The sequence below is a fragment of the Pleurodeles waltl genome, chromosome 7 (genome assembly GCF_031143425.1).
Source record: "Pleurodeles waltl isolate 20211129_DDA chromosome 7, aPleWal1.hap1.20221129, whole genome shotgun sequence".
In the NCBI taxonomy this organism is placed as follows: domain Eukaryota; kingdom Metazoa; phylum Chordata; class Amphibia; order Caudata; family Salamandridae; genus Pleurodeles; species Pleurodeles waltl.
Genome location: NC_090446.1, coordinates 877118754 through 877146439, shown reverse-complemented (window position 1 = coordinate 877146439; position 27686 = coordinate 877118754).

Below are 27686 nucleotides of genomic sequence, written 5' to 3'. Positions count from 1 at the left end.
AGAGCCTTTCAGTAATTTTAGACACACACTAGCGCTGCTAGAGTGAAAATTTACCTGGTGGGCATCAAAAATAACCCAGCACGGACGGGTGTGCGTCAAAAATAACTCTGCACAGCGGTACGTGAGTCAAAAATCCAGCCGCACGATGATCTGAAATCCCTGCAGCGCAGGATGTGATCTCCCAGCCTCCGTCAGAGAAGCTGCGCGTCGTTTCTCTTGCTCTGTGCGTCGATTCTTCGGTCGCGTTTCATGCGAGCGTCGTTTTCTCAGCGGCGGAGCTGGCAGTGTGTTGTTGTTTCAGCCGCAGATCGGAGTTGCGTCAATTTTTTTCCCGCACATCGCTCTGTGCGTGGATTTCCTTGTCTTTAGGCTGCCAGCTTCTCCTTTCAGGGTCCCAGGAACTGGATGGGTACCACAGGGCAGAGTAGGAGTCTCTCCAGAGAATCCAGGTGCTAGCAGAGAGAAGTCTTTGCTGTCCCTGAGACTTCAAACAACAGGAGGCAAGCTCTAGATCAAGCCCTTGGAGATTTCTTCTCAAGATGGAAGGCACACAAAGTCCAGTCTTTGCCCTCTTACTCTGGCAGAAGCACCAATTGCAGGATAGCTCCACAAAGCACAGTCACGGGCAGGCAGCTCTTCTTCCTCAGCTATTCAGCTCTTCTCCAGGCAGAGGTTCCTCTTGGTTCCAGAAGTGTTTCTAAAGTCTGTGGCTTTGGGTGCCCTTTTTATACCCAATTTCTCCTTTGAAGTAGGCCTACTTCAAAGTAAAGTCTCTTTGGACTGTGAAATCCTGCCTTGCCCAGGCCAGGCCCCAGACACTCACCAGGGGGTTGGAGACTGCATTGTGTGGGGGCAGGCACAGCCCCTTCAGGAGTGAGTTACCCCTCCTCCCCTCCCACCTAGCACAGATGGCTCATCAGGATATGCAGGCTACACCCCAGCTCCCTTTGTGTCACTGTCTAGTGTGAGGTGCAACCAACCCAACTGTCAAACTGACCCAGACAGGGAATCCACAAATAGTCAGAGTCACAGAAATGATATAAGCAAGAAAATGCTCACTTTCTAAAAGTGTCAGTTTCAAACACACAATCTTAAAATCATCTTTACTAAAAGATGTATTTTTAAGTTGTGAGCTCAGAGACCCTAAACTCCACATATCCATCTGCTCTCAAAGGGAATCTACACTTTAATCAGATTTAAAGGTAGCCCCCATGTTAACCTATGAGAGGGACAGGCCTTACAACAGTGAAAAACAAAGTTAGCAATATTTCACTGTCAGGAAATATAAAACACATTACTATATGTCCTACCTTAACCATACACTGCACCCTGCCCTTGGGGCTACCTAGGGCCTACCTTAGGGGTGTCTGACATGTAAGAAAAGGGAAGGTTTAGTCCTGGCAAGTGGGTACACTTGCCAAGTCGAATTTACAGTTAAAACTGCACACACAGACACTGTAATGGCAGGTCTGAGACATGATTACAGAGCTACTTATGTGGGTGGCACAACCAGTGCTGCAGGCCCACTAGTAGCATTTGATTTACAGGCCCTGGGCACCTCTAGTGCACTGTACTAGGGACTTACTAATAAATCAAATATGCCAATAATGGATAAGCCAATTACCAATACAATTTCCACAGAGAGCATATGCACTTTTGCACTGGTTAGCAGTGGTAAAGTGCTCAGAGTTCAAAAGCCAACAGCAACAGGTCAGAAAAAAAGGAGGCAGGAGGCAAAAAGAGTGGGGATGACCCTGCATAAGCAAAAAAAAATCCAACAATTATTAATTCATTATTAGTTAGTTTCATTAATCATCGTATACATTGGTGGCCACTCCCTGTGGGCACATTTCAAACGTGTGCATTAGTACTACATTAACATATTTTTTGCGATTTCATTATACCTTACATTGCAAGCTTTTCATGTTAACATTGATTATAAAAATCACACTCTAACAATCCCTCCTCTGATGACTCTTGTCATCACACAAACTCTTTCTCTTTACAACTTTTTGCATCTTTAAAATTCCTTCATCTCGATTTCTTCCCTCGATTTCGCCCCTCCTAATTTTGCTCTGAACATTTTCTCCCTTTTCTTTTCCTCCCTCCTCTTATTATTTTTCGCCATTTTCAATTTAATTCTTTTACTAATTTAGCATGACAGCCATATTCCAAATAAGCAACCTAAAACAATCAATATTCCCTGTATTATGTTTCCCAGTATCCCATGCCAAATATTACTAAACCAGCTTCCCACTTTAGCAAGTCCTTTTCCAACCTTTTCCCAAACTCCAGGTTCTTTCAGACCTTCAATTCTGTACTATCTCTTGTTAGGTTAGTAAGCATACTTCTAATCTCATTACTATTGTCAGGTATATAAGCACAACAATGTCGCTCATTAAGCATCTTACAAACTCTGAAATTTTTTAAAAGAATGTATAAAGCAAGCCTGTTTTGAAGAGTCATAGCCCTCTCCGCAGCAAGTTCAGTATCCATCAGGAGTATAGCCCCTGTAAAATTTGTCAACGTGTTATACACAATAGTAGACAACGTTCGAATCTTTATGGAGTTCAAGATAACTCCCACTGAAGGAATTATTGCTCCAAATATGTCTCCTACTACACCAGCAGCAGTCTCTCTCCTTTGTCTAGTACGATGTAACTCAGACAATTTCGGAAGCTTTTTCAAGTCCTCTAACTGATATATCTTTGGAAAAACTATCCCCAAAGAACATGTCCCATACCATCCCTTTGGAAGACGGTAATAAGCATTAAGTCCACATATGTAATAGATCCCAGGGATCGCTGGATCCTGTCCATTTAACATGGAGGTCCACTTACTCTGAAACAAAAATACATGCTTACATTCACTCGTTCCCACAAACACATTATCAGAATATGACTTTGGTCGCGTTATGCAAAGCTTCCCTACGTGTAGTGCATCTAAGGCTAATTTCCCTTGCTCCCTAACTGCACTATAGCTCTCGCTATTTATAAAAGCTCGCTGCTGCAATCCTTTCTCCAACTTCCCCTTCAATGCCCTTCTTCTATCTTCCATGTGATCTGGAAAGCTTTTATCTACAGGTGTAAGCAAACATGTTAGATTATTGCGGTGTGCATAAGATGTACTAATTGTTAATGTCGCTTCAAAGAACCCGTTAACTAATTTTATGTTATAATATTTCGCTACACTATTTAATTTCTCTATGATAGGCACATAAGAAAACACAAGATCATTGTTAGAGTAAAAGTACTGTATCTCTTCCTGGTTATAGAATCGTGTTAGTAACAAAATACAGCTTGTCCCATATGTCAAAGGCAAACTATGGTAGGTAACTCCCTCTTGCACTGAAACAGGAACTTGTGTACACAGATAACAATCTTTCACATTCATAGTGTCAACATACTCACTCAGCAAGCAATAGAAAACATTAGTCGATAGTTCCCCTTTTACGTTAGTTCCCTCATGCAAGTATCTTGTGTCCTGCTCAAACCTCTCCCAAGCTGTTGGTGTAGCAGTGGTCTCAGGAATTGTAGCATTGTTAGTTTCACTCTTATCTACCAAAGGCATACCCACAATCAGAACCATAATGAATACCACACATACAACGCCCAAAGCAACACCCAAACATTTACAGCGCCTACTTCCCCTATTATCATCTCTAGTGTTAGCCATGATCTGTACAGAATCAGAAAGCAAAGTGCTATAAGTTCAAACAACAACCAACTGAGGATGGTTAAAGCTTCTTTCAGCAATTAATACAGCTTTTACATTCACTCCCAGGATCTTTGTCAATTCTGGTTAGCAGCTTGTCAAAATCAATTTTCAAAAGTCAATTCAGATTAGCAGTGTCACATCCGGTAATTTATCAGTCTCTTTTCTCAGTTCTCTTTAACTCTTTTTTTTTTTTCACATCAACACAGCCTCTTTCTCTGGCCAGGCTCAGGTATCATAGTATTGACCTGGAACTTCTCGATCAAAACAGAACGCCAAGAACTCTTGCTGCCACTCAGCTGACGTTGCATATGCCCATTCGGGTCTTGCGTACCTTCTGTTTGCTACTCTCTTTCTTTTCAACTTGCGATCACCTTGCAACTCTCCTTCACTCAGATCTTCCTTCCTTGTTGTATCAACTTCTTCCTCTATTGCATCATGGACAACCACCTCTCCTTTTGTCACTCGAGATTCTGGCCACTTATCTCCTTTCAGTGTCTTTCTGGTCTTTCATCTTCCTTGTGGCAGCTTGTTGTCCTCCTCTGACTGGTGTTTTCTCTTGATGGACCTGCAATTTGCTCAGTAGGAGTCTGGACACTCTGACTCTCTTCCGCCTCAATTCCTTCACCTTCTGGGTCTGTCAGGGGCTCTACTTCAATATCGCTTACGTCTGCTTCTTTGAGAACCTCTCTCTGGGTCGGTCCTCCAGGCGCCTCAGTTGAGATAGGCTCACCGTCACCCATCTGGGTCTCGTCACTTATTGGAGTGACCAAGCCGTCCTCAACGGGCTCTACTTCTGTCTCAGTTCCTCTTTGATTGCTCTCCGGCCCTGAGACTTCCTTTTCTGTCACTTTTGCCAACTCAATTTCCTCATCAGTTGGGCATGTCACCTTTTTCGTGTGACTGGCATGGATCCAGTTTGGAATTCCCACACACTTCACAGCAGTAGTAGTCTTTAGTATTACTTGATATGGCCCCTCCCAAAGTGGCTCCAAACACGACTTCCTTACTTGTTTCTTGATGACAACCCAGTCACCAGCTTTCAGGTTGTGACCTGGATCACTTATCAGTGGCTGGGTGGTCCACCTGGTGAGAGAAAGAGCGGACCACCTCAGCCAGACCCTTGCAGTAGTCCAATACCATATCATCCGTGATATTCACAAGAGCATTTGCAGGCACTGCGGGCAGTCTCATAGCTCGGCCCATGAGAATCTCGTAAGGAGACAGTCCTGTTTCCTTGTTAGGTGTGTTTCTCATTGACATTAACACTAATGGCAACGCATCAGGCCATTTCAAATTTGTAGCTGCACACATTTTTGCCATTCTTGACTTCAGGGCACCGTTCATCTCCTCCACTAATCCTGATGCTGCAGGGCGGTAACTACAATGTAACTTCTGTTCAATGTTCAACGCTACACACAAGAGCTTAACCACCTCGTTGTTGAAGTGACTTCCCCTATCTGATTCTAAAGAGATCGGAAACCCGAAACGTGGAATCAATTCCCTAAGCATCAGCTTCGCAACTGTGAGACTGTCATTTCTGGGTGTAGGATAAGCTTCAATCCAGTGACTAAAGATACACACAATCACCAACACGTATCTCAGACCTCCACACAGGGGCATCTCAAAAACATCCAGTTGCATTCTGCTAAATGGACCTCCTGCTCTCGCAATGTGGCTCAAGTTCACCAATGTCCCTTTCCCCACATTGATCTGTTGACAGATGATACACCTGTGACAAATCACTTCTGCGGCTTGTCTTAAACCAATCAATTCTGAACAAACTGATCATGGCATCTCTCCCAATATGTGCTTGCCCATGGTAAAACCTTGCAAACTGTGACAGTGGACTGTTCGGCAAAACCATTTTCCCCTCATCTGAAATCCACAAGTCATTTGGTCTTTGTCCACATTGCATCTTAAGCCAAGTGCGTTTCTCATCTCTGCTGGCACGTCCCTGCAACAATTTTAATTCCTTCAACGTGTCAACCACCCTTAAAGCGTAACCTGTGCATGTCTAATTTTCTGTTTCAGGTAACAATTCCCACTGATCCTTGAACGATATAAAGTTCAATGCGCAAAACCTTGTGACTTGATCCGCATATCCATTTCCCATTGAAACAAAGTCTTGTGATTTCACATGAGCGCTGCATTTTACCACAGCAATTTCATGAGGTAACTGAATCGCGTGCAACAACTCCTTAATTCTTTCACCATTTTTCACTGGAGAACCAGAAGAGGTCAGGAAACCCCTCTGTGACCATAGCTGGGCAAAATCATGGACAATTCCAAATCCGTATCTGCTGTCAGTATAGATAGTCACTTTCAATTCTGCAGCGGCATGACATGCTCTGGTAAGAGCAACCAATTCTGCCACTTGAGCAGAATACACTCTCTCAAGCCAAGACGCTTCCAGGATACCAGTGATTGTACATACAGCGTATCCGGCTCTCAGCACTCCTACTGAGTCTCTCAAACATGAGCCATCAACAAAGATAATGTGGTCATTTTCTTCCAATTGGGTATCTTTAATATCAGGTCTCAGTTTGGTGCACATTTCTGTTACCTCAAGACAATCATGTTCTACCTCACCAGCATCCTCAACTTCTGCATTTTCATTTGGAAGCAAAGTTGCCGGGTTCAGCACTGTACATCTTTTCAAAGTTACATTTGGTGACCCCAATATAATCGTTTCATATTTTGTCAGTCTTGCATTTGTCATGTGCTGCATTTTGGTATGGGTTACCAAGATCTCAACTGAGTGTGGGACCATAACTGTTAAAGGATGTCCCATCACTATGCATTCACATTGTGCGAGGCTTTGACAAACTGCTGATTCTGCACGCAGACAACCTGGTAAGGCTGCTGCGACTGGGTCCAAAGTAGCTGAAAAGTATGCTACTGGTCGGTTTGCACCTCCATGGACCTGTGTCAGGACAGGCAAAGAACGTGCATCACGGTCATGACAAAACAGGACAAAAGGCTTTGCGTAATCTGGCATACCTAAAGTTGGAGCCCTGCACATATACTCCCTCAGCTCAATGATTGCCTTCATCTCTTTCTCGGACAAAGTTCTGACATCAGGCCCATCCTTAACCTCCTTAACCATCAGTCTTACCAATGGCTTGGAGATGACTGAGAAGTTCAGGATCCACTGGCGACGGTAGCCCACCATTCCCAGAAACATCCTAATGTCTCTTCGTGTCGTTGGGGGATTCATCTGTAATAGGGCGGTCACTCTTTCCTTGGATATTTTCATCGGCCCTTTCTTAATTAGATGACCTAAGTATTTCACCTCTTTCTGACAATATTGCAGCTTCTTTAGGGACACCTTTTGCCCATTCTTTCCCAAGTGGTTTAGTAAGGCAATGGTATCGTACTTGCAATTAGCTCTTGTTTTGGATGTGATCAACAAATCGTCAATGTACTGCACTAGAGTCGATTGAAAATGCAATTCCAATGACTCCAAATCTTTCTTCAGTCTCTGATTGAAGATGGAAGGTGATTCCGAAAACCCTTGAGGAATTCGACACCAACTGTAGACCTTGTCCAAGAATTTGAAACTGAAGAGAAATTGGCTGTCATCATGAAGAGGCACAAAAAAGAATGCTTGGGACAAATCAACGACTGAGAACCATTCTGCATCACATGGAACCTGAAACATGATCACAGCTGGATTTGGCACCACTGGGCAACATTTCACCACTATGTCATTGATTTTTCTCAAGTCTTGGACAACTCAAACTTTCTCAGTCCCATTATAGGTGAATTACATGGACTGCTCATCACTTCTTTCAGGACCCCTTGCTTCACAAAATCTGCAATTATCTGCGTTACCTGTATGAGGACATCTTGCGCCATATGGTACTGCGGTACCTGGGGAAACACAGCATTTGGCTTCACTCTGACCTTAACTGATTCCACTCCTTTTATCAGTCCCACTTCCTTTCCTGTCAAATCCCACACTTTTTTTTTTCAACCTGAACCGGATCTGTGATCGGGTTAGTCAGGAGCTGATTTGCTACTCCTACCACATTTATTGTACGTCCCGAAAGAGGCAATTTCGGAATCTCTGCACTTCGGACTGTAGAGTGCGTAGCTCCTGTGTCAACCAAAAATTAGACCTTGTGACCCATCACTTTCCCTTGCACGCAGGGCGCTCTCTGATCTACTTCTAGGGATGCTGCAAGTCTACACTACTCACCATCTGAGCTTTCATCTGACCACTCATCATTTATTCCATTCTCACCACGCAATGGGAACTGTTGTACTGTGTTATTTTGACTCATTCCTTGACCTGTGACCTGTTGAGGAAGCATCACCTGTTGCTGTCCCATTGGTGCTAAGGGCAACTGCATTTGCTGTCTAGGTACCAAAGGAACCTGCTGTTGCACTTGTTGCATCTGCACTGGTTGTACACGTGGCATCTGCACTTGTTGCATGGGTTGAAGACCCTGCATCTGAAAACAAAGGAGGGGGCCCTGGGAGGTTGGTGGTCCAGTGCACAGTCTCCCATAAACAGTAGTGAAAAAAGAAAGGTGCACTGTTCCAAATAATAACTAAGTGGGATGTATTTTCTACAGGAGCGAGAACCCTCAAGCATCACATTGGATGTAAGATTTCATCATTGGGATAGCTCCTCGTTAGGCCGGTGCTGCAATGCCTAACGGGCTCCGCTGAGGGGGCTCTTAACCGTATATGCCCTACTGATAGTTAGAGGTAATAATCAGTCTGGAGGGGTATCAGAGATTACCCAAGCAATATAGGAGAGATAACAAGAATAAAATTGGTTATCCGTCTACATTAGATAATCATAGTTTTAATCAGCATTACTGTGACGGAGACCAAGGTTAAAAACTAAAAGGGGGAGTAAAGTTGAGGTATAATGCTCATCTACTCTCACACAAGTTATGAATTTTGAGAAAAAGACCCAAAAGTGGCTTCTCAAAAAGGGGTCTACATGTTTCGCGTCTGGTGGTCCATACGGATCCCTCAACGCTTCTTCAGGACCGTAAAAAACTTCTCCAAAAAATCAAAAGTCCAATTAAGAACAAAAATTAATCAAGGAAACACAGTCAACTTACTGTGGAGTTGTTATATGTCAGTCAAAGTCGCCCTAAAAAATAGATAAAGCAACAGCATGTAGAGAATAAAATGCCCATTAGTTAAACAAGAATATAATTAGATTGAATACATCATGTGAGAAACAAAAGTAATCTCAATTATAAAAACATTTATTGAGGCTTACCATCCCCGGTCTGTGGATAAAGCCCCATGGGAATCAGATATCAGTAACCGGAACAGACAATCTAAATGTCATAGTAATGTAGAAGAAAAAATCAGGAGTAATACTAGAAACCATCAAAAATCAAATAAAACAGTTGTCTTAAATGTACCTTTCTTTTTTCACTACTGTTTATGGGAGACTGTGCACTGGACCACCAACCTCCCAGGTCCCCCTCCTTTGTTTTCAGTTTCATGTACAGCAGCCTTGCTGTGGGACCACTTTTGTCTAAACGGATCTCAGTTAATTACTATCCGTTTCTTCTTTTTTGCGCTCAGATTACCTGTTAAGAAACCCCACAATGGAGGACTTTCAGGACTTGAGCTATGATGATGAGATGGTATCAGCCATTCTCCAGGCACCTTCGATCCTTGATACTGATGGAACATCCCCATCAGGGAGCCTTAAGGAGGACTGGAACAGACTATCAACTTTAAAACGAGAACTCATAAAAATAGTCATGCATGGGACCATCATGACGGAATACCTGTGCGCCAACATAGCCCCCAATGGACTTCTAGTGTCAAACATTCCTAGAATTTTTTTGCAAGACTTAGCTTTCAGGAAGGGCTGGGCTCAATTTGCATGGAAATGCACCAGGGACTGGTTAATCTTAATCATCAATACTTCCAAACGTTTGGCAGATTCAATTACTATCCAAATTAATACCATGGAGAACACCTTGAAAACTACAATCTCGATCACAGCCTTCAAAAATCGCCTGGCTGAAATCACTGCTGAACTAAATGAGACAAAGGAGTTTTTAACCCAACAAAAGATTACCAAACTCCAAAAGGGACATTGCTAAGTTCAGCAGGGAGAAGGTTTACCCTTACATCAAGGAGGATTACGATATTGATAACCAATCACGCTCCTCCGATGATTCTACCACCTCATATAAAAAACCACGGAACTCCAACAGTGGTTCATCATCTGACGGATGGAGCACCGATGAGAACGCCCCACGTCCATTTTACAACTACCCACCTTACCCTTTAAACCATCCCATGGCTTGGCAATCACCATATCCTTTTTACCAACCCCGCCCCCGATGCCCTTTTTGCCTTTTTTAGGCCGGGGCAGAGGCAGAAGCAGAAGAAGAGGAAGAGGCAGGCACGTTCGATGGTCAAGGGAAGAGCCACAAATGGTGACCAGGAGCCAATCCAAGAGCCCCATATCGAGAACCTAGTTGTCAACTTGTCTAAGAAACAACTATCAATAGATGAAACCAGGTTTCTCAATAAAGGCCTTGGTTTTATCCCGACGCCTGATGAGGACTCATTTTGACTACAGATCAAAATGGCTCAATTTTTCCGCAAAATTAATCTTCACGTTTTTTTCAAAGACAAACCAGGGGAACCTCAAATCCGGGATTCCGGCCTTAAGAAACCTTCGACTTTCTCACCATTAACCTCCATGATGCCTAGCGAGGTGATAACATTTGAAAAAGCCGTACTATCTGATATATCTCGCTTACAACCTAAGCACCCTTACATCAATATACCTAAAAAGGAAAAACAGGCTTTACAATCTTTATCAACTGATCCTGACATCACGATTAAACAGGCCGACAAAGGTGGGGCAATAGTTATCATGGACACCCAGGACTACAGACAAGAATGTCTACGATTGTTGGACGATACCACCTATTATTCTAAGATTACTACCGACCCCACTAAGAGACTTCAGATCCAGATCAGGAGCCTCTTAGAGGAAGCGAAAAACAATACCTGGATTTCTGCCAAGGAGGCTGAGTTTCTTGATACCTCCGACCCTAAAATACCTTACTTCTACTGCTTACCCAAAATTCACAAGGGTATTAATCCACCCCCAGGTCGACCAATTGTGTCAGGCATAGGCTCGGTTTTAGAGCCCCTGTCAATTTTCTGCGACCATTTCTTTCAACCTTTAGTGAAAAATTATTCGACTTATCTACAGGACACTAAGGATGTTCTTAGACTCATTGAAACTGTGAGCCAGACCGGAGACATCCAGGGTTTAATTACCTTAGATGTTGAAGCACTCTATACCAACATTCGCCAGGAGGCCACCTTACATGTAGTAGAGACAGAACTTTTGAATGATTCAACCTTACCTTCCACCCCCATCCCCTTTATCATGCAATGCGCTACCCTGGCCCTCACTGAGAACTATTTCCAATTTGAAGAACAATTTTTCCACCAGATCAGAGGCACTTCGATGGGTAGTACATTTGCGCCTAGCCTGGCCTGTCTTTATATGTATAATTTTGAGAAGACATTTATTTTGACAGCAAACAATCCCTTCCAGAGAGATATCAAATTATGGAAACGATATATAGATGATATATTGATAATATGGCAAGGACCACTATCCTTAGCAGACGATTTTACCACCTGGATTAATTCCCTTGATCCTTATTTAAATTTTACTGCTTCCATATCATCGACTCATTTACCTTTTCTCTACCTAATGATTACCATTGATAATGGTCGCTTGTCAACTAGCACATATCATAAACCTACAGATCGGAATAGTCTCTTACTGTATGAGGGCTATCATCCGAAAGCACTCAGAGACAATCTACCTTTTGGTCAATTTCTACGACTTAGACGGAACTGCAGTACCCTTACACAGTTTGACCAACAAGCTAGTGCTCTGCAAACCAAACTTCACGAACGTCATTATCCATCCAAGGTTGTCAACTTGGCTCGCAAAAGAGCTAGGAATAACCATAAGGAGAGTCTACTAGAATACAAAGAGAAGGCGCCACAGACATTCATTACTTGTGTCTCTACATTTACCCCCCTTTCCAACGATATTAAAAAATTGATCAACAAACGCTGGTCAATATTAGAAAGTGGAGGTACTTTAATGCCAAAACCTTTATTTGCTTTCAGACGAACTGCTAACATTAAGGACATGGTGGTCCATACACGTCCGCGTACACGGCATGATACCTCTACCCAAAGAACATTATGGGACTTACCTCCAGTTGAGGGCCACTACCCGTATGGTAATTGTAATGTATGTACACTGACCCACCAAACACAATCATTGGACTTAGATCCCTTCGGTAGATGGTTTCTAAAAAAACATACAAATTGCAACTCAAAGAATTGCATTTATATGATCACCTGCCCTTGTGGATTACGTTACGTAGGGATGACCACACGTCCTGTGAAGATACGCATTAATGAACACAGGAGCAACATCAGATGCTGCAGAATTACTACCAAACTCAGTGCTCATTTCATTGACTTCCCTCATACCCCTGATGAGTTACGGTGGGTGATCCTAGAAGCACCAAGAGTGAAACAAAATGTCACCCAGTTCCTTTTTAGAATCGAACAACGTTGGATTTTTAGACTGGGCACCTCAACCCGGGGATTGAATGATGATATTCCATGGTCCACATTGAGCCCCAGATAAATTAATTTTCTTACCAGCAACTGACATTTCCTAATTGAACACACTTACCATTTTTGTAATTTTTAATACGATATAATTTACACATTGTTGACCCTATATGACCTATAATATACCGTTCATTATAATATCTTTTTATGACAAAATCACTTTAATTGTGACTCCTCTATAAGTTTCTAACGACTCCACTTGTCGTTTAAGGCTTTTGACATTTCTTTTTCCATTGCCCATTCATCTAAGCTCTTGACACTGGTTACACACATTTTTGTGCGGTCTCTTCCCCATAACATAGGTTTTTCTAACCTTTTAGTTATTCCCTTTCCATGTACTAAATAGCCGGGAATCTGGTTTTTTGTCCACCACCAAAAAAAACGCTGATGGAACACTGTGTCCGTCTTTCATTTTGATCTCGCATCTTGTGCTTCTGCGACTACTTACCAGATAGCGCGAGCCACGCGCATTGCCGACGGAGCTCTAGTCCGTCGCTTGTGTTTTGTTCCTTTCCCATGACTACTATAACAAACTACGCGGGACGCGCCTGCAGACGCTGGTTACTTCCGGGTCCTCAAGACGTATTTGAGGACCGCAGAGACACCCGTCGATGTCGGCACGGGGACTCTATCAGTAGGGTAGGTGCTAGATGCCCTACATACCGCTTACAGAAGTAAGTACTTCTTCTCCTTTTTTGAATTGTGTCCGTCAGCGCTGCTACAAAAATCCCCTGAATATGTCCACAGGATCTCGATGTTGGAGAGAGTTTTTACTTCTCTCACCGCGATCGCTGTTATTTCTTGGACTACACGGGTGAGATCAACTGTTATAGCTTATTACTAAACTCTTGTGCCATTGGATTTTGTTATAGTTGGACCTACACAATACTCCTTTTTGTCCATCTTGATTTTCAATAACACCTACATTTAAGACAACTGTTTTATTTGATTTTTGATGGTTTCTAGTATTACTCCTGATTTTTTCTTCTACATTACTATGACATTTAGATTGTCTGTTCCGGTTACTGATATCTGATTCCCATGGGGTTTTATCCACAGACCGGGGATGGTAAGCCTCAATAAATGTTTTTATAATTGAGATTACTTTTGTTTCTCACATGATGTATTCAATCTAATTATATTCTTGTTTAACTAATGGGCATTTTATTCTCAACATGCTGTTGCTTTATCTATTTTTTTAGGGCGACTTTGACTGACATATAACAACTCCACAGTAAATTGACTGTGTTTTCCTTGATTAATTTTTGTTCTTAATTGGACTTTTGATTTTTTGGAGAAGTTTTTTACGGTCCTGAAGAAGCGTCGAGGGATCCGTATGGACCACCAGACGCAAAACATGTAGACCCCTTTTTGAGAAGCCACTTTTGGGTCTTTTTCTCAAAATTCATAACTTGTGTGAGAGTAGATGAGCATTATACCTCAACTTTACTCCCCCTTTTTGTTTTTAACCTTGGTCTCCGTCACAGTAATGCTGATTAAAACTATGATTATCTAATGCAGATGGATAACCAATTGTATTCTTGTTATCTCTCCTATATTGCTTGGGTAATCTCTGATACCCCTCCAGACTGATTATTACCTCTAACTATCAGTAGGGCATATACGGTTAGGAGCCCCCTCAGCGGAGCCCGTTAGGCATTGCAGCACCGGCCTAACGAGGAGCTATCCCAATGATGAAATCTTACATCCAATGTGATGCTTGAGGGTTCTCGCTCCTGTAGAAAATACATCCCACTTAGTTATTATTTGGAACAGTGCACCTTTCTTTTTTCACGACCCTGAATCTGAACCATGTTATTTTGGAAGTTTGGATTTTGACCCCTCATTCTTGGTCCTTTAACATTTTGGAATGCATTGACATCATTGCCTTGTTGAACAACGCCCTCCTGCACCATCATCGGGCATTCCCGCTTCCAATGTCCAACGCCCCCGCACGCATGACAAGGTAACACCTTCTTCATCCCCTGCACATCATTTTGGACCACTACAGTATTCAAATCTGGACCACGGTTCACAAAACCTCCTCGACCTCTACCTCTCACTTGCGCCTGAAACATCCCATTTCCTTGTGCGGTTGCACCATCTGCTGTAAACCATTTCCCTGCATCCCTACTTGTGCTGCCTTAATTTGCATTACCATCACTTTCTCCTTAAACTTTCTCTGCTTCAACTAAATTTTGTCACTACAGTATTTTGCATACCGCAACAACTCGTCAATTGGCTTTGTTTGCCAACAGATCAAACGATTCTTAATCATCTGGCTAATCTCGGGTCTCAATCCTTCAACAAATCTGAACACAAGGTGATTCATGTCCTTTGCCTCCATGACCTACGTACCACTGTAGTGCTCGAACGCCTTCAACAACCACTCATAGTAGGCATGTATCGACTCTTTGGCCTCCTGTGCCATTCAATCAATCTTTTGCCAATCAATGTTTTGCGGTGACACTTTCTGCTTCAAAAACTCAGTCACCTTATAATAGTACCTCATTACGTCAGGAGACGGTGCTCCTGTGGCTCTGTCCCTTGCTGGCTGCACTGTTGACCAATCAACACTCCTCTTGCACTCAAGCCACAAATCAGCTGGAACTATAATCTCAAACAGGGTAGTCAGGTTATCCCAAAGATACTTCGCAAGCTTCACAAACCTGTCTGCCTGCTGATACCACTCTATTGGCTTTTCCCTTAGCCTGGGAAAGTCATTTGTGAATGACAGAATGTCACCTCTAGACCATGGTACATGGACAAGAACCCCTCCAGCTGTCTCTCTCATGGGTAACATTTTTATTGTACCGGTATCCGGTGATGGTTTCGCTTGCTGCTGCTCCGAGCAGTCACTGTTCCTTTTATCTCTTTTCTTTGCCCATCTGCCTTCCCACTTCTCTAAGGCTACCCAAACTTGTGCACTCTGCAGTATTTCTTTAAGGTGTGCCTCCATTCCAGTAGACCTCATGTGATCAAAATCCTTGGGCTCAAAGTCTAACCTGTAACTTCTCTTCAGATGTTTAGCATTGTCTAGGTCTATGCCGTATTTATCTGCCAGGTTTGCAAATTTCTGGTGCACCTTGCTCACTTCTTTAGTTATCTTTGGCCACAGATACCTCAATTCCCCTTCAGTGTATGACTCTAGTCTATTCACCCCAATACTCCCTTCTACTAGCTCAGCTGCTTCCATCCCCAACCTCACAAAATTCAGGTATTCCTCTCTTTCCGACCGCTCTGCTGTTGCTGGAGTAGTCTGTGGTGAATTTAACTTGTCTAACCATTCATTCAATTGTTGCGCAGTTAAGCCTTGCAAGGAGATATTTCCAGCCTGCATTATCGGTGTCTGTGGTACATTCACACTTGAGATCTGTGGAGTCAGCAGTCCCAAACCTGATTGTCTCATGGTATCTCGAGGAACCCCAATCGGACTGAAGTCTAACAGGGATCTAGATCTGTCTATTGTCTGTTCCACTGGAGTCATCCCTTGAAAGCTCCCTATGAACCCTCCTCTTGTCACCTCTTGGGTCATTACTCCCTGATCGCATACACTAGACTTCGCCTGTGCATACAATGGTACTAGTGGACCAACTGTAATAGGTAAGGATATGGCGGCTGGTGACTGCCTGGTTCCCAAACCCTGTGGAGCATTAGCTCCCATGTTCTGATTCATTATCGGTGCTGTATCTAACTGTGGTCCCATGACTGAGGTGTAATTCAGAACCATCTGTTGCTGTGCCTGAGGCAGTAAAAGTGGAGTTGGCTCAATCTGTATTAGCTTTGGTCTGGTATATGCCGGATCTGACGGCACCATCAAACTTGTAGTTTGTAGTACTGGGACATCAGGGTAGACCCTCTGAAACGGTGGTGGCTGTAGCTCAGGATGCACCTCTGGAGCAGCAGACACACTGACACCATTCTGTATCGGAACTGGGGTTGCAACTGTATTCACCTGTACCGTGTTTGTTGTCCCCCGGTTCTGTGTCGAATTTACAGGACCTGCACTAGTACTTGGTCTATTATCGTCTAAGGCATATGGCGGTGGTCGATCATGTAGCAACTGATTAAGGAACTCATCATCATTTGAGTCATCTGCCTCTGCCCAAGACTTTTTAGTCTCCTTTTCTTTGCTAGACCCCTTATCCATTTTACAAGTGGCTTTCCTTCCTTGAGGTCCGGCGTCTTGAGATATTGCCGGAAACATCCTAACTCCATCTATTATCTCCCTTCTCCACATCCTGTGCTCTCTATCCCACCTAGCCTCCGCTAGCGCCTTTTCTGCTTTCCTCATCCTTCTCTCAAATTTCTGCTGCCTTTGTCGTATGGCCATCAATTCCCAAATTGCTAAAGCCTCAAATTGTACTGGCCTCGGAAGTGGCTTTTGTTAATTTAACGCCTTCCATAAATTTTCCAAAATCATTATATTGAACGTTCCGTGCTCCGGAAATGCCAAAGACCAGTCTTTCTCTGTCATTTTGCACCATTGCTTTAGCCAAAGACATGCTGCGACTCCTCTCTCCTCCATTATGGCATAAGTCGGAGTATCCTCTGGCAGTGTAGGCTCCCCCACACTAGCTGTAATGTACACATCTCCCCTCAAAGCACTCTCTAGCGCATTGAAAAACATCATTTTTGCGTCTTTTATTTTCTAAATATTGAATCAGGAAGTGACTTTAATTCCCAGAACTCTCTACGCCCACCTTCTCAACCAATTGCCTCTCACGGACGTCTGCCAATCCATGCATGACCCTTCTCACTAACTGACCTACCCCAGCACAGCTCCTATGATGTCACACTCACACACACTGCGGCTGATAAAGTCTTGCGGCTTGTCTTCCTCACTCTCGACTCACACAAAACTAATGCAATATTGCGAGCACCAACAAAACTCAAATTTGCCGGTTTACTACAGGAAGGGTAACACAATCGCTTCAGAACTTTACAGAGATTTTGCTTTTAGCCTCGATCGCTACTCTCTCCTTCTGAGATCCCGCACTTGCAAGCAAAATTTGACCCGCAAATTTTTACTCTCGACTTGTCAATGGTTTGTTCTAGTGCACTTTAGAACTTGCCAAATCTCCATCGAAGTTTTCACTCACTCACTTTGACTCAAACTCGACTCGTCAACCACGCCCAATTGACCTATTAAACTGCGCAAATTACAACATAAACCATCAGTATACTCCGGAGTCTTAGACCACGCAGGGTCCGTACATCACCAACAACCACGTGGACAATTTTTTTGCGCAAAGCGCCACACTCACATGAGGTTCGCCGACTTCCCTACTCTCATACTGCGGAGTACGCACACTCCTACTAAAACATCATCTGGCCTAAAATTCTCACAAACCTCACAATTCACCTGCAGTATGCATAAGCTGTGCAAGCGCAAACCCTACATCACTCACACTATCACTAGATCGCCGAGAACATCCCCAACTCACTTCAGCAAGCTCTGAGATTGCAGAAAGTCATTTGGGACTTAGGGGCACACCATCTTTTCAATTTGCATTATCTCAAAAACAATTTCCAGACAATGGTCCCTCGTCCTAGGGCCCCATAGGGCCAAAACCGTCCTCTACTACCAGAACTGATAACGAGTCCGAACCATGCTAATTTAACTTACAAGGGGACTCGTTTTAGGCCAATGAATCTTTTGACCACGTTTGGGGACTTCCCAGAACTAGATATCCGTTTAGCATTTCAATCAATAGATCGATACCCTCATTAATACTCACAATAACTAATCAACCAAAATGAATCAATAGCATTTAACAAGAATCAAACACCCCATGACCTTTCAGCCATGAATAACCACACAAGTTTAGTAAGATTTAGGATATTTATTCCCTATTAGTTACACTCTAGTATCATATTTATTAGTCGCAATATCAATAAACACATCAATACCACTATAACTTGGCAACTCGAGTAAGACTTTATCAAAGCATAGGTCATGAACATTAGAACAAAGCACAACATTAACATGAGTCAACTTTAGCAGAGTATCATTAGTACATTATTCAACAAAGCAAGAATTCAGTCATTTGTCTATTTGCACCCGATATTAGTGAACTCCTTAACTAACCTCTAATTAGCATCAGCATGCTGGGCTTCATGCTAAAGAATTTATCAACATGAATTTGGAAAAACATCTAACTAAGGCCTCTATCAAAAGAGCAGTTGGTACCTAGAAAGAAAAGGCAAACAGACAATCACAATTTATCATCAGATAGTTACCCCTCCAAATGAGTCAGCATGCAGGATCAGTCTTTGTCCTCAGGACATCAGTCGATTCGCCATCAGCCAAGATAGAACAGGTAAGTCTCAATAGGGCATAGCAAGAAAGCTCTTCCCTCATAAGGAGGAGAAGTAAATATCAGGACAGGATAGGATGAGGATGGTTTAAAGTATAAGACAAAGGGGGTCATTCTAAGTTTGGCAGGCAGCGGTCGCCAAGAGAGCGCCCGCCGGCCCAGCGGGAAAGGCCCTGCAACACAGAAGCCAGCTCCGAATGGAGCCGGCGGTGTTGCAGGGGTGCGACGGGTGCAGTTGCACCCGTCGCGATTTTCACTGTCTGCTATGCAGACAGTGAAAATCATGCTGGGGCCCTGTTAGGGGGCCCCTGCACTGCCCATGCCAGTGGCATGGGCAGTGCAGGGGTCCCCAGGGGCCCCAGGACACCCGTTCCCGCCATCGTGTTTCTGGCGGTGAAAACCGCCAGAAACAGGCTGGCGGGAAGGGGGTCGGAATCCCCAAGCGGCGCTGCTTGCAGCGCCGCCATGGAGGATTCTCCCAGCCGGGGCTAACCCGGCGGGAAACCGCCGGACCCGGCTGGGCGACCGCGGCCTTACATCCGTGGTCGGAATACCACATGAAACACCGCCAGCCTGTTGGCGGTGCTTCCGTGGACAGCCACCCTGTTGGAATGAGGGCCAAAGTCTCTCAGAAAGGCAAAGTATGGCTTCAGTGGTGGCAAAAGTAATGGCTCGATAATGGCTGATTTCTCCTTGTGTCACACCATTATATCAAAGTTGTTGAAGTCTCTAATTTTCCATTGGGCAACATTTGGTGCATCGTTATCTCTGTCCAATAATCCGTCACACACCTTACTAGAATTTTCACCTAAGACAGTTCTCATGCAGTTGATTGGCTCCTGTGATTGACGTCTTCAACGGGCGGAATGTCAGGTAAGAAAAGTTACACTTGTCGCTCCAGTCAGTAATTCCATTGTCTTCCCCTAGTCCAGGCGACCTTGCACCTGTTGCGAATTACACTGTTGCATTCAGCAAGAATCTCTCCTTGAGCAAGTCGGGTCTCATGAGAAAGAATTTAATACAGCTACACACATATCTCTAGCTTCTGGAAAAGTACAGATTCGTGTCCTTCAGGAAAGCAGCACATTGCACGTTAGAAAAACACAGTTGATATGAGACCAGGCAGCTAGGCCCAGACCCTTGCTAACTAAGGCCTAGTGAGTAATTTAGCATAACCTTAATACATAACTCTAATTAGAATACGTTAATATGAAACCATACATGAGTACAGTATTAATTCATTGTTAGTTTCAGTAATCATCGTATACATTGATGGCCACTCCCCGTGGGCACATTTCAAACTCAGTACTACATTAACACTTTCTATGCGATTTCATTATACATTACATTGCAAGCTTTTCATTTTCATATTGATTATAAAAATCACACTCCAACACCTGTCACCCACCCTCATGCACAGCAGTAAAAACAAATCATAACATTCTAGGTGAAAAGACGAGACAAATGCATATCAACTTAGTGACTGATTTGTACAAAGTGAAACCAGAAAACCTGCACTAATGGCGGCTTCCATGCTTAACAAATTGTGTGATCATAAGCAAATATTTTAGGTTACTGATCCTTCTTTTTGGAAGCACCTTCAAATAGATGAGTATTTCACTAATGACACTGTCATTATGGTGGGAGGGCTGGAACGAAATGCTTCCAAGTTCATGTTTAAAAACGATCGCTTTTAATAAGTAAGTGAAGTGCTATAATGTGACGTATTAATGTCAACATTTACACGAAAAATACACTTTTCTGAATTTTGAAGAGTCTTCGTCATATGTGATGTTGTATGATATACATGGCAAACGTTTTTAGGGTTCAGCTCAGGTGTGGAATCTAAGAACCAAGCCAGCCTCTTGCCTCGACTGGCTCCGCTCTCTTTGTTAATTTGTTGAGCCGCCCTCCTCAAGTGGTAACAGGCAGGTCACCACACTGGGCTAACCAGTCAGATTTTGGCCTGTAAACACAAAGGGCCCCCCTCTAGTTGGTGTGTGTGTGTGTGTGTATGTGCAAAAGTCTGCGTGAGTGTGAGTTTATGCATTTGTGCCTATGTACGAGCATGAGAGAGAGCGAGAGAGTGTGTATAGAAGCACATGCTTGTGTACGGCTGCCTGGACTCAGTGACACCCAAGGGTACTTGCCGAGTGATTTGTCGCGCGCACCTCTGTGTATGCACATGTGTACATACATCACCGAGTGGACACTAACTACGGAATAGCAATGCCCGTGGGAGGGAGCGCCATATGTCTGACAGGCCTGCGAGGAGGATGTGACAGCAGGAGGAGAAGGCAAAGCAAAGTAAAAAACAATTATCCCTGTTCTAAATTTGGAGACATTCTGTTCCTACAGCACTGTCATCTCCTCATTCTGACAGCTGGGGATTGGCTGGTGACACTGATTGGCACTAAAAGATGAGCTGTCTTAAACGGCCTTCGATGTGAAATGCCAGGGAAAAGGGAAACAGCCGCAGAGCACTTCAGCATTCTGTCCCCGCAAACTGCAGCCCGGAGCACGGCCTGGATTAACCTGTCTGTGTCAGCAGGAGCCTGAGGTGCGACTGTCTCAGCCCCAGCACTACTGGCCTTACAGAGGCATCTCCTGTCGGGGAGTCTTCTAATTTCTTAACAGAACAGTATAACTAGGGGAGCAATCCAGTTTAATGTACCTTGGTGGCAAATAGTTCATTCAAAGATGAGTGAGGAATAGGGGTCCTCTCTCGTTTTACAACGTGTCGGCTATGTCACCTCCAGTATTAAGCCTGCCCACTGACCCTAAAATATTCACGTTATAGATTCTGAAGGCTTTCAACCTCCTTCTGTACTGCACCTTCTCAATAAGAAGCAGGGTCAGATTTACACAAAATCGGCCCAGTGCAGAGCAGCAAGCCGCTTTGCTGACCGCACTGCATCTCTGGGAAAGAGCCGGAATGCACTGAGTTTAAGGAATGCAGTGCATTCTTGTGCTTTACTCCTGAGCTGGCGCACAATGGGCTGCCTAGCATGCATGAAAGGGAGAGACCTGAATAGAACAATATCTACTAAGCACTGGCATACTTGAGGCTGCCTAGCCCCAACACAGGCACTCTTGAGCCATGGTGCAAGGGTCCCTGCATTACAAGCAGGCTTGTTTTTTTTGCAGGAAGGGATACCTTCCTCCACAAAACAGTTCTTAGAGACATATTACTCTTTCTATGTGTGCTGTAGATGGAAAGTAGAAGTAACATGGAGAAATACATTTCTCCTTGTTACGCCTCTATAAATCTGGTTTTGCATCGGAATTGATAGGTGGATGCCTGAGCACGCACCAGCTCCATCTAGGTCAAGGTTCTGCAAAGTCGGTCCTGGAGAGCCGGGTCTATGCCAGATTTTTAGCATATCCACATTTAGAAAACTGTAGATTTCTGAAACATCTTTTTTCTAAATGTGGATATGCTAAAAATCTGGCATGGACCCGGCTCTCCAGGACCGACTTTGCGGAACTATGACCTAGGTAAAACCCACCTGATGCAAAATACCATGAGCCAGCACTATGCGCTGTGTTGCTTTGCATTTGCTAAACAATGGAAATGTGTAGTAAATGCCAAAAAGGATTTTGTGTCAAGGCTGCCCACAAAAGTGATGAAAACCAGAAGCAAAATCATAGTGAATAAGGCCCTAGATGGTTGAGTTAGGCAACAACGACAGACTTTCACCCATTTGAGGTCATAAATTAGTGCACAAAAGGCAGGTATTTAATTAGTTGCTGTTTTGACCTCAAGTTTGGCTTGTATGTCAATAGTGCAGGCAAAAGTGGGAGAGTCATCAAATTAACAAGACGAGCTAAGCCAAGGATCTGGCTTGGCTCCAAGACCCTGTGCACCAGGTGAGCCATGAAAATATTTGGCATGTAATTCATGGAATGAAATTCATGTTAAAATATGATAAATTCACTTAATTTTTTTTAACAAAGTGTTCTATTTAGCTTGAGGGATTATTTCAGTGCTACAAATCATATAACTGAATTGGAAAGTAGTTATTAAAAGTGATAGCTTTTACAATTAAAAACTATGCATTCCAGAGTACCTCCCCGTCCTCCTGACAATAGGATTAGTGAACTAAGAGGCAAAAGACAAATCTGTTGCCATGTGTATCCAACATATCTGTAAAGGGAGCAAGCCAACAACTCAACAGGCAGAGCTGAGCCAGAGCCGAACCAAGAGTCTGGCTTGGTTCATAGAGCCCATGTACGAGCCGAGCCATGAAAATGTTTGGTATGTAAATCATACAACAAACATTTCATAAAATATGATTAAGTAAAAATTCAAAAAGTATATATCTTTAACATGTGTAAGCTTTAATATGAATACCTCACATTACAGCACTGTACTGAGAAGTACTTATGTTAGACTTGGCATCCTTGGTGTGGCCTCCCCTAACTTTTTGCCTCTACTTCCCAGGTTGTTGCTTTGTACTGGACTCTGTTTTTGCTGTTTTTGTTACTCTGGACACTTTACCACTGCTGACCAGTGCTAAAGTGCAAGTGCTCCCTATGTGAAATTGTATGTGTAATTGGCTTTTCCGTAATTGGCATATTTGATTTACTAGTAAGTCCCTAGTAAATTGCACTCTATGTGCCTAGGGTCTGTAAATCAAATGCTACTATTGGCCCTGCAGCACTTATTGCGTCACCCACATAAGTAGCCCTATAAACATGTCTCAGACCTGCCACTGTAGTGTCTGTTTGTGCAGTTTTTAAACTGCCAATTCGACTTGGCAAGTGTACCCACTTGCCAGGCCTACCCCTTCCCTTCTTATGCATGTAAGGCACCCCTAAGGTAGGACCCAGGTAGCCCATTGGGCAGGGTGCAGTGTATGTTAAAGGTGGGACATGTCCTGATGTGTTGTACATGTCCTAACAGTGAAAATCTGCCAAATTCGGTTTTCACTGTTGCAAGACCTAGCTCTCTCATAGGTTAACATTGGGGCTGCCTTTAAATATCCTCAAAGTGCAGTTTCCCTTTTAGAGCAGATAGAAATATGGAGATTGGGGTCTCTGAACTCACAATTTTAAAATAAATAAATCTGTTAGTGAAGTTGGTTTAAGATTGTTAGTATGAAAATGTCACTTTTCTGAAGTAGGCATTTTCTCGCTTAAACCATTCTGTGACTCTGCCTGTTTGTGGATTCCCTGTCTGGATCAAATACTGATAGTTGGGCTGTTTGGGAATCTCCTCTAGACAGTGACACAAAAGGAGCGGGGTGTAGCCTGCATATCCTGATGAGCCACCTGGGTTGCAGTCTCCATGCCCCTGGTGTGTGTCTGGGACCTGGCCTGGGCAAGGCAGGATCCTGTAAACAATAGAGACTTTCCTTTGAAGTTCGCCTACTTCAAAGGCAGAAAGGGGTATAAGTATTGGGCCCAAGACCCCAGACTTTAGATCACTTCTGGATTCAAGAGGAACCTCTGCCAAGGAGAAGAGACAAGGAGAAGTGCTGCCCCTGCCTGTGACTGTGCTTTATTGGGTTATCCTGCAGTTGCTGCTTCTGCCTGTGAAAGGGGACAAAGACTGGATCTTGTGCATTCCTGCTTGAGAAGAATCTCCAAGGGCTTGGACTGAGTTTGCCTCCTGTTTTGAAGTCTCAGTGCCATCAAAGACTTCCCCTGCCAGCACCTTGACTCTCTGCTGAGACTCCTGCCCTGCCAAGTGGTGCCCCATCCAGTCCCTGGGCATTTGAAAGGTTAAGTTGGCAGAACCAAGACTGAAATTCAGGCACAGAACACAGTGCGGGGAAATTTTCCATGAATTATCTGCAACATGGCTGATAAACTACATGCCACCTACTTTGCTGCTAAAATTGACGCTCCACCTGCAACGCGGCTGGGAGATTGAAGCATTGCGGCTGGAGAAATGACGCAACACCCACTTGCAGCTACGGATAATGACGCAAAACCCACGCAGCGTGGTTTTCCAACACTATGCGACCGGATTTAACACACATCATTGCTGGGCGTCTAAGTCATTGTGAACCTGCCCAGATCCAAGGTGCCCTGTCTGGAAATTGATGCATCGGTCTCTTGCGAGGGAGAAAAACAACGCATCGCCTACCAGACTGGAGAAAAAAATGATGCATGGCCTCACTTGCGCGTAAGGAATCGATGCATCGCTGACATTACCAGCACATGCTCACCCCTGCGGCTTTACTTTTGACGCAAACCAGGTACTTTGTGTAAAATCAACATTTCCATTATTTTTAATGGAGTAAGACTCTTTTTTAAAAATTCATATCTTGACTTGTGCATGTTGGATTTTTATCATTTTGGTCTTATTTGTTTTAGATAAATATTCCCTATTTTCTGAAACTGATGTGGTGTCCATTTCGTAGTGTTTTTACTGTATTACTGTGTGTGTTGGTACAAATACTTTACACATTGCCTTTGAGATAAGCCTGACTGTGCCAAGCTATTAAGAGGGTGAGCAGGGGTTATCTAAGTGTGTATCTCCATTGCCCTGACTAGAGTGAGGGTCCCTGCTTGGACAGCGTGCAAACTGACTGCCAACCAAAGACCCCATTTCTAACAACTTATTAAACTTATTAAAAGCAATAGTTTTTAAACATGAACTTAGAATCATTCCTGTCTCATCCCAACACTGGTGATAGTGCCATTAGTTAACCAATAGACAAAACACTTGTCATGTGAACCTTGTATGGCCCAGGTTATTGTAGACCAACATTATTATCTTTAAATCAAACACAATAGGTTTTTGTGCAGCTGGTCTTTGGAACTCACACAATTGAAAGTGCTTTCATGTGTGGAAAAAAGGAGTTTTGGTGAAAAAAATTATTTGCCTAAGGTCACACAATTTAAGCGGGGACGTTCAATTTATTCCGGTTTTCATGTTTCGTGTTGTACTAACCAGCCATTAAATGAGAATCTATTTTTCTCTATTTTTTATGTTAATGCTTTGTTTTGAAATTTTTGGGAATTTTTCTGCAGTTTCTGTACATCGCATACTTTGCTCCAAAGGTGTTGGAGGGCTTTTGATGAGCACTGGTTACATCACACAAAGTCATATTCATTTTTTGAGGCACTTGGAGATTAAGGGGGTCATTCTGACCTCGGCGGTAAAAGGCGCTTACCGCCGGTCAGAAGACCGCCATACCACCGCCGCGGCCGCGGGAAACCGCCTCGGTCATTCTGACCCGCAACAGGCAAACCGCCAAAAACCCGACATCCACAATAGTCCGCCACACCAACGGCCAGCGAAAAACTGGCGATGACCAAACCTCCACCGTCACGCCCATTCCATTCCAACCCACGAATCCACGCGGCGGTCTTTCAACCGCGGTATTCCATTGGCGGTACACACCGCCGCGGTCAAAATACACACACAGCTCCAAAACACTGCCACATTGGTCATTTTGAAACACACACACCTGATACACATACAAACACCACTCCCACACACCCAACACAATATAAAACACACACCCACATCACCCACAAACCCCTACGACCACCATTTATTGACTAAGGCCAGAGAGAGACACCACCAGCTAGTACAGAGCATTCACAGGCACATTACACCATCATTCACACAACATCCACGCACAAAACACCACACACCACCACACTCACCACACTCATCACCACAAACACCACCCCACACCTCATCCACACCACCCCATGGCACCCCAAAGACACCCCAGGTTTTCAGACGCTGAACTCAGGGTCATGGTGGAGGAAATAGTTCGGGTAGAGCCCCAGCTCTTCGGGGCACAGGTGCAGCACACCACCATTGCCAGGAAGATGGACCTATGGCAAAGAATAGTGGACAGGGTCAATGCTGTGGGTCAGCATCCACGAAATCGGGACGACATCAGGAAGCGGTGGAACGACCTACGGGGGAAGGCGCGTTCCATGGTATCCAGACACAACATCGCAGTGCAGAAGACTGGCGGCGGACCCCCACCTCAACCCCCAGAATTTACAACATGGGAGGAACAGGTCTTGGCGATCCTGCATCCTGAGGGCCTCGCAGGAGTAGGCGGAGGAATGGACTCTGGTAAGTCGAATCTCAACTACTTCATCCCCCCCCACCCACCGGCATGCCAAATCATACCCCCACCCTCCCCCCCACCCCATCACACATCCTCCTTGCTAATGTCTCACCATCACAACCCACCCATCCCAACACCAAGCCCTGCATGCAACCACAAACCATGGACACCCATCACCTAAGCATGCCCACTGCACATACCTATCCCCCCCAAACCACTGTCACAACAGCCCCCACAAGGGAATGCCAGCACTGGGGTACACGGGCACCCACCCATTGCACGCTATGGCACACACAGAAGCAATAACCATACTCTTATACCCCTGCAGGACCCGAACGCCACGACACCGCCCAGGAGGGTCCAGAAATGTCCATTCCACCCCCAGAAGAGGCCCACAGTGATGACAGCAGCTCTGTCTCCCTGGACCCAGATGACCAGCCCGGCCCATCGGGGACCTCGGGACAGTCGGTTCCCCTCAGACAGCCACAGGCCACAGCAGACCTACCCCCCTCTGGGAACACCAGCATAGCACCCACCCAGCGGGCCCATGCCTCTGTCTCCAGGACACGTCAATCAGCGGTGTGTCCACCACTACAGGGCACCCAGGTTAACCCACCACCCCAACAACAACAGGGACCTGGGGGCAGTGGTAGTGGGCACACGGTCCAGGGGACAGAGGCCCAGGGAAACAGGGGAACTGGGAGGGCTGCTGTGCGACAGGGGGGGGACAGGCCCAGGGAACCCACTCTCCACGAGGCCCTATCCTCCATCATGGGAGCATACCACCGCTCCCAGGAGACGATGGCGACGGTCCTGGCCAGGTTCCAGGAGATCCAGGTACTGCAGGAGGAACAGTTTATGGGGTTCAGGGAAGAACTCAGAAACATCAGTTCCGCAATGGGCACCATCGTTGTGGCTCTCA